We start from the raw sequence: 11,130 nt of genomic DNA, 5'->3' as shown, positions 1-11,130 counted from the left end.
CCTGGGCCAGCCGCCATCTTGCAACGGCCCCTCTCAATTCCACAGTGGCTTCAGCACCCCGCTCCCCACAGGAATGTGCCCTCTCTGCTTCACACTGGCTAATGTTTTTCAGTCTGTTTAAACATGTCCTTACCCTATTCTGCCATCTTGCTTCTCAGTTGTGTTTATTTTTAAATTTTTATTTGTTTATTTTACTTGAAATGCAGGCACACACACATACACACACACACAGAAAGAGATCTTCCATTCACAGATTCACTTCCCAAATTCCACAAGAGCCAGGGCTAAGCAAAGCTGTTGTGAGGAGCTGGAAACTCAATCTAGATAGCAGTATCTGTAGTCTTTGCTTATCATGTGCTGTCTCGCAGGATCTGCACTGGCAGGAAGTGGGAATGCATAGAAGATCTGGACTCAAGGCCAGGTGGCATTCTGGTAAGGAACATGGGCATCCCAGGCAACATCTTGACCACTTTGCCAAGGGTTTACCCCCTTCCTTTCTTTTATTAACTGCTGCTTTTTTCATAGCTAAAATAATGTCTGGGATACAGAAGTTATTCAGTATAATAAAGTTTTTCTTTTATATAAATTTGATTTTATGTGGACTATTTTCTTAGTGTGTATACATGGCAACTAAAGAATTTTTCATATGATCTCTTTTTTAACTGGGTTTTATTTTTAGTACATACATTTTTATTTTTAATATTGTTTACACAGCTAAGAGAGATGCATTTCCATGTGGGTCTCCTATTAGGGTGTAGCAGGATGAGGGAGAAAGGAAGGTGGATATTTCAGTTCTTTAAATTTTTTTTTCTGTGTCCGCAAAGGGGAAGGGGAGGGGGCTGCTCCTTGCTGTCAAACTACATCAGCACCTGGGAACGGCATGATCATTTGATGATTCCTTAAAAATCCCCATGTGGGGAAGAATGTTCCAAGGGTGTTACTTCAGTGGTTTTAATAGTTCTTCGATGTTGTCGGCCTTGTTGCACCAGACCAAGAAAATCCTTCCAAAGTTTGTTGGGTTCACCTTAGTAAATCCACAGACTCAGACACTTGCTGCAAAGCTTGGCCAGGAGAGCTGTCCTGTTCCAACCTGTTTTGCTTTCCATCCTCTGAAATGGTACTTCATGTCCTCTGCTGGCCTACATAAGCTGACTGTCATGTATCTGGGCATGCTGTCCACTGTACAGGGATCAGCAACTGAAGATGCCCAGTCCTGATACATGTACTCCAATGTCAGACCTCCTATCTTGTGATTTTCCCTGTGGCTAGGATTTGAGTCCACTGATCTAATTGGAGTATCCCCCAAGAAACCTTACCTGGTTTGATCTCAGTCTTGACTGTTTTGTGTACCAGCTATTGCAGGGTCTGTTTCAGTCTGTCACCCGCACCAGCCAACACACATACTGGTGGATGCAGCTGTGTGATCAGTTCTGCTCCCAACCCCATCTCTCATGCAAAGTGATGTGTGCTGCAGCCTAGCCCAGCCCAGCCAGCCACAGTCCAGACCTCAGCATACCAGTAAATGTCATGGCCTTATGGGATCAAATTCCAATAACCCCCACCAGGTCTGCCCCTAGCTCCAGTTTTTGCATGTGGTTTTGAATGGATCCTGGTGAAACTGTACAAGAGGATAAGTGGCCAAGTTAGTATGGTGATGAGGATGTGAAGGAAGCAAGTGTTCAGGCTGGAAAATACATTGAAAACTTAAGAGATCCGTGAAGAGGTGAACCTTGTATCTCCACAGTGTAACCAAAGTTGAAAGTCCTCTGTGTGAAACAGGGTCTCTTGGACACAGAGACAGCAAGGACAGTGGTCTCAGGAGACCTCATGAAGCCCCCAGTCCCCACAGGTAGCTCAAAGAGAAGCTTATTGAGTTATGCCTATCCATGTCCAATAGACTTTCATAAACAAATATAAAGATGTTAGCCAAGGAGAAACACTGGGGGAGCAATTGTTGGAGGGCTAGAAAGCAATTTCACCAAGAAACATATTTGATCAGATAACCAATACCCAAAGGATCCCATTCCTAGAAAAACAAAATAAATCCAGACTAATGGGCTTTAATGAGTTCAGCTCAATGTAAATTTACCTCACACTGTGGGACAGCTGGGCACCTCAAACAGGCAGCTGCAAGGAATCTTAGATGTGGTCACTATCACTAAGTGGAAGGTCTGTGTCCAAGGTAGCCACTGTTTCTGTCAAGTCTCAGTGTATTTTCTGTTTGGTCAGCGCCCTCCACTCGGCACAGCTCTGCTTGGATGAGTTGGGTTTATTGCTCCTTGCTGTGAGGGCAAACTCACTGAGAATGGTGGGGGATGTTTACCTTTGCTGCAAGATACAAAACTATCCAGCTGGATCAACCCTAGGGGTGTTCCTGTTGATTTTCAGTGGAAGGCAGCTGACAGGCGTGTAGCTGGAGTCTGCCTTCTGCCACCTACTTTGTGTAGGTGTGGTCTGTATGGAGCCCAGCCAAGGGACTTCAGTTCTCAGAGACTCAGTTTGCTAGTTTTAGTTTGCTGGACTCTCAGTTGAACACCTTAAAAGTAACTTTTTTTTTTTTTACTTTGCTGTGAGATGACCAAGTTAATTTGCCTTTAATAAAACCCCTAATGGGATGGCTGGTTCATATTTAATAAAAGTGTCTCCTAAACAATTCAGGAATCCTTTGCCCTAGTGAATCTGAAGTGGGAGAGGGGCCTGTGATTTTGCTGCCGACTGATGGCTCAGCTCAGTTGGCTTTTGTGCTGCCCTGACAGAGTGGGTTGACGGCAGCTGCCAGGCCCTTACTCTGGTCAGTGAACCTTTTACCTGCCAACAGTATCTTCAACTCTCTCCCATGCTCTATTTGTTGTCTAATTGTCTGGAGTGCACTGTGTAACTATTTCTGGTGTGTTCCTCTGCAACAAACACCCTTGCACAGAAGGGAGAATGCTAGCATTGGAGTTAGAAGAGCAGAATTTGAGATCTAGCTGTTTAGGTGCCAGCAGCGGGCTTCTACAGCCCCGCTTTACCCATGTATGAAATGATTATACTAACCCTACTTCATGTGGGGTGGGATTATCAGTGATAGTATTTTTATAGAGGATAGGGTGATGCAATGATTATATCATTAGTTGACTGCAAAAATTGTCTTAAAAAGGGAACAGACCCTTTCACACTTGGCCTTCTCACCCCCAACTGGCTTAGCAGGATATATATTTTCTTATTTTAGAGGAAAATATTCTGATAACCCAATTGGGGGCAAGAAGGCAAGCTCTGAAAGAAAGGACTGTAACAACACACAGGTAGCAAAACTGCTCTTCATGAGACGTGAACATGAATCTAGGTTGGTGCAGAAAAGAGATGGGAAAGGAAAGAAGGAGCAAGAGTAGGTCCATGGCCAAATGTGGGGGCTTCCAGAGAAATCCCAAATCGCACTGTAGCCAAGGACTTTTAAATCCTGGGATACCTAGCAATCAGGTTTTGCTTGGTAATGATACTGTAATACATACCCCTCCATGTACTCACACTGTGAAAGATTGTTATTTGCACAAATCCTTCATGTGAATTGTTTTGTTTTTGTTTCTCTTAATTAAAGACTTATTTTTATTGGAAAGGCAGATTTATGGAGAGAGAAGGAGATATACACACAGATCCTGTCTCTACTGGTTTACTCTTCAAATGCTGCAATGGCTGGAGCTACAACAGCCCAAAGCCAGGAGCTTCTTCTGAGTCTCCAGTGTGGATGCAGGGGCCCAACGACTTGATCTGTTCTCTACTGCATTCCCAGGGCATTAGCAGGGAGCTAGATTGGAAGTGGAGCAGCTGGGACTCATCAGCATCCATATGGGATGCTGGCTCCACAGGTGGAGGATTAGCGTGATATGCCAGCACGCCAGCCCATTTGTTTTTGTTTTTTATAGAAATTGGGGAAAGCAGTGTTCCCAAAGTGGTGTGATTAAAAAAGAAGAAGAAGAAAAACAGAAATGGAAGAATGGAGTGGCAATGATGTTGTAGAGTGTGAGAGAGATCACACCAAACACAAGTGTAGAATGTTAGGAGGACATTTATTGGCCAAACATGGCACAAGCATCTCCCACTATACCCCAGAAGCCACTACACTGCAGCTTTTTTTTTTTTAATTGGAAAAACAGATAGATATACAGAGAGGAGGAGAGACAAAGAGGAAGATCTTCCTTCTGATGGTTCACTCCCCAAGCAGCTGCAATGGCTGGAACCAAGCCAATCTGAAGCCAGGAGCTAGGAGTTTCCTCTCCAGGTCTCCCACACGGGTGCAGGGTCCCAAGGCTTTGGGCCATTCTCCACTGCCATCCCAGGCCACATGCAGGGAGCTGGATGGGAAGTGGGGCCACTGGGACCAAAATTGGAGCCCATATGGGATCCTGGTGCGTTCAAACCGAGGACTTTAGCCTCTAAGCTATTGCACTGGGCCCACTGCAGTTTTTAAGCTCTCATCTTCCAATCAGACCGAGAGTTGCATAATACAAAGTTTCAGTGCAAACTACAAAACATTCAGTTAACTAAGTGTCAGGAGGTGGGAAGGGAGCTGCTGGAGTTCAGAGTTTCTCTATAGTTAATTATCCAAAGTAGTGCAGAAGGACCAGTTGGGAGGAGCCTCTGGAACCATTTCCATGCTGTCAGTTAACGTGAATGGCTCAGGAGTGGTAGGGTGTGCACAGAGTTGCCGGAACTTATTCCCACATATTCAGTTAGCTTGAATGTTGTGGGAGAAGGTAGGAAGGGTTGGGGCGGGGCACTGTTCTTGTTCTCATTTAACCTGGAAAGCCTACCCACTGCTCTGATGTACTAGCTATCAACCAGCTCCACCCCATCATAGTGGAAGATGAATTGTGGACAGAAGTTTGTTAAGAGCCTCCATGCAGAGCTACAGGGGATTCTGGCTCCCCTTGTAATTCTTATCAAACTTGAAAGAGTGTGGATGGGGCTTATGTTGATTCAATTTGAAAGAAGACTATCCCTGTGCTGACAGGCAGCTTACCTGTGTGCACGTCAGGCAGTCCCGAACATGGGGCAGGCACTCCTTGCTAGTTGGTTTTGCTTCTCTATCTGGTTAATATTTCTGACCTGCTGTGCAGATAAAGCTGTAAGCTGTCCCAGGGAAAGGGCTGTATTCAGAAACCCTGAGACATCCCCGTTAATGTCTGGTCAGTTGCTAAGAGAGCCACAGAGAAAGAAAGGAGAAAGGTCAGGTTCTACATATTTTTATTCATTACTGTGTTATGTATTAGGCTAAGGAGGGCAATGAAGTCAGTTTGGTTGACTGCAAAGCCCAAACTGCTAAGCATTATCCATTACGCACCTTGCCACAGACCCCATACAGCATGCTTAGAGCAAACAAAGACTGGGAGATGATGAAAGAATTGGAGGCTGACAAGAGGAGAGAGAGTGTCCCGAGGGAATGTGGTGTGTGTGTGTGTGTGTGTGTGTGTGTGTGTGTGTGTGTGTGTTAGGGGTGGGGGGAGGTTCCGAGTAGCTTTCCTGGCTCCCTCCCAAAAAGCCAGCTTGGCTTGCCATGGCTGACTGCCTTTGTTCACAGGGTTGCCAGATTAACAACAATTCAGAGCGCCCAGTTACATTTGGCTTTGAGACAAGCAATTTTTTTTTCCGTATAAATACGTCCCAGCCACTATTTGGAACATATTTATTCTAAGCAATTATTTGTTGTTTATCTGATGTTTCAATTTAATTAGGCATCATGTATTTTATCTGGCAATCCTACTGGTCTAAACAGTATTTCAGAGACGGGGAAGAGGGGAGCTTGTGGAATTTCCCATCACAGGGGACAGTAATATCTGCTGGTGTTCGCATTCATTGAGGCAACTGTTTCAAGTGCCCGTACTCCAGGTGGTAATGCAAGAGTGCTGGTATGGACTGACCAACTTAGTTTTGTCAACTTATCTAGTTTTAGCTCCAAAAGTCCAACCTCTTAGGAAACATTTTTAAGGATTTATTTATTTTTATTGAAAAGGCAGATCAAATTTACAGAGAGAAGGAAAGACAGAAAGATCTTCCATCTTCTGGTTCACTCTCCAAATGGGTACAATGGCTGGAGCTGAGCTGATCAGAAGCCAGGAGCTAGGAGCTTTTTCTGGGTTTTCCATGTGGGTGCAGGATCCCAAAGCTTTGGGCCATCTTCTGTAACCAGACCATAATCAAGGAGCTGGATGGAAAGTGGAGCAGCCAGAAAATGAACCAGTGCCTGTATGGGATCCTGGTGCTTGCAAGGTGAGGATTTAGCCATTGCACCATTGCACTCTTTTTATTCCCCCCCCCCTTTTTTTATTCCTATCAAGTAGGACAGTTGGCCACCCTAGTGCTGGATATTACCTACAGGAGCTTAGATGTTGGAAGGCATCCTCTCTTTGTTAAATGTTCATCAAACATTTCTGTACGTACTCTGTTACCTCATCTATTTATGATTCTTGTTTTTGTGCCCTAACATAGGTACTACTAATGATTTTTTTCGTGTGTCCTCTCAAAAACCTGTGAAATTGCCACTAGGATTACATATTTTTAGGAATTAAAAAGTTCAGAGAGGTTAAACCAATCCTTAAAGTCACAAAGCTGACTTTTTAAAGATGTATGTATTTTACTTGAAAGGGTTATAGAGTGATAGGGAGAGACAGAAAGATCTTCCATCTGCTGGTTCACTTCTCAAATGGCTGCAGTGGCCAGAGCTGTACCAGTCTGAAGCTGGGAGCTTGGAGCTTCTTTTATATCTGCCACATGGTTGCAGAGTCCTAAGGCTCTGAGTCATCCTCCACTGCTTTCCCAGGCCATAAGCAGGGAGCTGGTTTGGAGGTAGAGCCAAACTGGTGCCCATAAAGGATGCTGGGGCTAAGCCAGGCTTAAGCTGAGAGCCAGGAACTCAATGCATATCTCCCATGGGTGATAGAACCAATTCATTTGAGAATGAGAAAGAGAGATCTGTCTGCTGGTTCTGGTTTACTTTCCAGATAGCTGCAATAGTTAGCGCAGAACCAAGTTGAAATCAGGAGCTAGAAAATGTCTTATGGGTCTCCCATATGAATGGAAGTGACCTGGGGACTTGGACCATCATTTTTGTTAAGTTTTATTTTTTTTCTTTGAAATTCAGATTTACAGAGAGAAGGAAAGACAAAGATCTTCCATCTGCTGGTTCACTCCCCAAGTGGCTGCAATGGCTGCAGCTAAGCTAATCAGAAACCAGGAGCCAAGAGGTTATTCTGAATCTCCCATGTGGATGCAGGGTCCCTAGGCTCTGGGCAATCCTCTACTGCATTTTATGGCCACAAGCAGGGAGCTGGATGGGAGGTGAAACAGTTGGGATAGGGTCCATAGGAGATCCCGACACATGTAAAATGAATACTTCAGCCACTAGGCAGTTGCACCAGGCCTAAGTTGGACCATCTTATATTGCTTTCTCAGGCACATTATCAGGGAGCTGGATTGGAAATGTAGTAGCCAGGATTCAAACTGGAATTCATGTGATGCTGCTTCATCCACTACTCCACAGTAGCAACTCCAGTGTCTATGTTACTAATCAGTATAATCCATTGCTTAGATCATCTGCTAGACCACCCCCCTTGGTATGTAGGTAAAATTCTTCATACTGCCATTCTAATAAATTCTATCTTCTCTGTTTACTAGTGGAGAAAAGATATTTGTTAATCTTTAAAAAGGTGGGGAGGGGTTGGTGGCATGGTGGCTCAATTGGGCAATCCTCCATTTCCAAGTGCCAAGATCCCATGTGAGTGCCAGTTCATGTCCTAAGTGTTCCACTTTTCATCTAGCTCCCTGCTTTGGGCCTGGGAAAGCAGTAGAGGATGACTCAAGTCCTTGGGACCCTGCACCCACATGAGAGACCAGAAGAAGCTCCTGGATGCTAGCTACTAATCAATTCAACTCTGGGAGTTGTGGCCATTTGGGAAGTGAACCAATGGATGGAAGATCTATCTTTCTACCTCTCCTCTCTTAAATATGCCTTTCCAGTAAAAATAATTCTTTTTAAAAATGTTTACTCCCTGGAAACCCAGGAATACCTACTTTCTGCAGATCGAGCACCAATCCAGTGTCATTGGCATGTCACCTCTTCTAAGGGAATTTGGAAGTAAGCTGAATAGCTCTTGCCCAGAATGAAGAGGCCATTTGGTTGATTAAGTGTGCAGCTTGGACTCCATGACTCTTCCCAAGGCCAGCTCCTTGGAGAAGGCTCCTGGTACAAAACCCAACAGCCCCTCTGGCTGGGCTGTGGTGGTAGACCCAGGGCCAAGAAGATGTCTCTTCCTGAAGCTTTGCTTCTTTCTGTAGGTTTCTGGTGTGGCAAGGGAGACAGAGGACAGGGAGCTGCTGCCTCTGCCCTTTAAAAGCCATCCTGGAACTGCCAGCTGCCGCCATGGAAAGAATTGCTGTGCTTTAGACATTCTGAAGGCGTTTCAATATTAAACGGAGTAACATCTCAAAACCCTTTTGGCAGGGTCCTTTTGGGGGCAAGTGTCTTGAATAGTGAGCTTTTCTGGCTATCATCACACAAAGAAAATCCCCCAGGCACAGAGTCCCTTGGGTAGGCAGGATGGAGGCTCCACACAGTCCAAAGTTACCCCATCATCCTTGGGTGTGTCAGGCAGTGGCCATACTAGTTCCTTTATGGGCTGGCATGTGTGCCTCTGCTGGCAAGAAGAGCAACTGCTAACACTTGCTCCTGGGCTCAGCCACAGACAGGAAGGAGAAAGCCCGGGGCACAAGGCTCAGCTCAGAGATGTGCCAGAGTGTCCTCGCTGTGCATGAGCTTTGCTCTGAGCTGTAATTGACCTGGACCATGAAGCTCCCAGTGGGGGCAGGGAGGAGGTGGAAAGGATTGAGGCTTCCCTGCTTCTCCTTCCTCGCTGCTGACAGTTTTCCAAGGCAGGCACCTTGAGTCTCAAGGTGAGACTATGCACTGCAAAAGTGCTCAGCAGCCAGAGCAGAAGGTGGTGTGGCCGCATCTCTGTGGAAAGGATAGCAAACTGTATCAGTCTTACTTGTAAGGGGGTGCGATCACATTTATGAAATGAGGAGGTGGAGGAGGCCTGGGTAGCTGCCAGCATCAGTCAGTCTGGGGGCACATGTGGTCCTAGGTGTTGGTGAGGACAATAGAGGGGCAAGGCAGGCAAATTGCCCTGGAAGGCTGTCTCTCAGGCTGAGAACCATTCTGGTTTCCAAGGGCTGTGGGTTTTCTTTTCCCACGGAGAGCAGGCCAATGGCAGCAATACCTCGTTTCTATTTGGCTAGGCCTTAGGAGCCAGTGGTTCCGGGGAGTTCTCTCCTAGACTTAGGGACACCGTACATATTTCAGGATAGATGCAAGCAGAAGAAGGATATGGGTAACATGGGTGATTGGCTGCCAACCTGCCAGTGTAAGGCCTTTACCCTCATGGTCTACTCCCAAGAGACCTTGGTGGTGCTGGCTTTCAACCTGGTTTGGAAGACTTTTCAAATGGAATTTTCAATTAGAGCAAGTGAAACATATGTTTAAGTTCCTATTTCTACCATATAAAGGGCATGGAGTGCACAGTATCCCTCCCATTCCATGCTGTTGATTCCCAGTCCCAGAAGTAGCTGCTCTTTATCAGGCTGTATTGCATCCTTCCAGACATATGTTAGGTTTCTTTTTTTTTTTCCCCTGGATTGCTTATCTTTAATGACTGCTCTTTTCTGACCTCATGTTCACTCATTTGCAAAACTGAGAAAACCATAATAAGTCCACGTGTATGCATAGCCCAATAATAATCATAATCAACATTTGGCCATTATTATTTCATCTAACATGGTTACTAAACTTTTGTGGAGAGGGAAAATTCCAGGTCCCATGTCATATCACCTACCTCTCAAACCTAGCTGATAAAGTTATAGTTGTCTGCAAACCTAGTTGATAAAAATTATTTTAGAACATAATCACTGTGTTATGAGCATAACTAAAAAATAATCCTGAATTTCTGATTTCTATGACTGATTTGGAACTCCACTGAGCTTTAAAACTACATGCAACTTGCCTCTTCCCTGGGTTTCAAACATAGACCTCCCAATTTACCAGAAAATTACAGAGGGTTGGAAACTCAGGTTGCAACAACCTGAGACCCCTCCACTCTCCTTTCTGGCTCAGAGCAGAGGCCCTCTCTATTCAAACATTCTGTTGCAATAGAAAATTTTACAAGCAATTTTCATGTGTCTGGAGTCAGGGGAAAAAGGAATTCTATAAAGGCTGCTCTGCCTTTGCATTCTAGGTGACACTAGTAAAACTGCCTCTGTTACCCAACGAATCCATTGGAATAAATGGCATTGGTCCTCTCAAGCGGGGTATTGAGAGCCAAGGATAGCAGTTGTGTTTCTGCTGTGCTCAGAGATCATACCCAAGATGCAGTCTCTCTGGAGGGTCACACTGCCAATCTAATATCAGTTCAATGTCAGTGACATCTTTGGACCCTCTCTCTCAATTCTTTTGAATAGTCAAGCCAGTTGACATGGAGTTGCTTGTATTAAGTTCTAGCTACAAATGCATAGGACATAATATATTGCCAGTCTTCTACCAAGCCAGCCTTCTCAGGGATCATAAGAAGTAGTCACTAGCTTTCCAAAACTGGTTGGGGAGGACATGATCTTGGGGAGTACAATTGAAGACCCAGCTCTAGAGCGCATGCTAGCAGGTGAACTCAGGCTGTCACTGATGCCTTGTTCTTCCCCTGTTCTCTTTTACCATCTTCTACAGGAACATAAAACAAGACCATCATACTGGGCACTTGATCCCTCATCTGGATTCCTGAGAGAAATTCACTGGACTTTCTTGGGTTTAAGCATTTAGTCTGCCCAATGGAATACAGAGAAACCACTTGCTCTGTGGCCTTCAGAAATGTGGTCCTGTGGGATCACAGAACAGAGACTGGAGGTAATATCCAAGTGTTTAGCAGTTGTTTGCAGGAAATGTCACAGCCAAACCAAGCAATGCTGAAGGGGCCCAGGTTCTTGGAGATACCATCAGAATTGCGTGAAGCAAACTGTTTACTAGTTTCATACAATCCTGCATTGTTTCCACAGGCTGCCCATACAATCAGCCTACTGCCACCAAAAAGACTGGCAATGCCCTCTTGAGGAATC

The 11,130-nt window shown here is 45.1% G+C and overlaps 1 long non-coding RNA gene across 1 annotated transcript; it reads left to right on the top strand.

Moving 5' to 3' along the window:
• The first annotated feature begins 360 nt into the window (after positions 1 to 360).
• On the top strand, positions 361 to 11,128 carry LOC121169320. The gene is made up of 3 exons (XR_005885842.1): positions 361 to 432; positions 10,745 to 10,921; positions 11,071 to 11,128. It is a non-coding gene; the product is annotated as an uncharacterized LOC121169320 (long non-coding RNA).
• Positions 11,129 to 11,130: the final 2 nt, after the last annotated feature.

This window comes from Ochotona curzoniae, unplaced genomic scaffold, assembly GCF_017591425.1.
Source record: "Ochotona curzoniae isolate NIBS_2020 unplaced genomic scaffold, NIBS_Ocur_1.0 scaffold_1852, whole genome shotgun sequence".
NCBI classification, from domain to species: domain Eukaryota; kingdom Metazoa; phylum Chordata; class Mammalia; order Lagomorpha; family Ochotonidae; genus Ochotona; species Ochotona curzoniae.
Note: the sequence above shows the minus strand (reverse complement) of the source record. Positions and strands in the feature narration are given on the sequence as shown.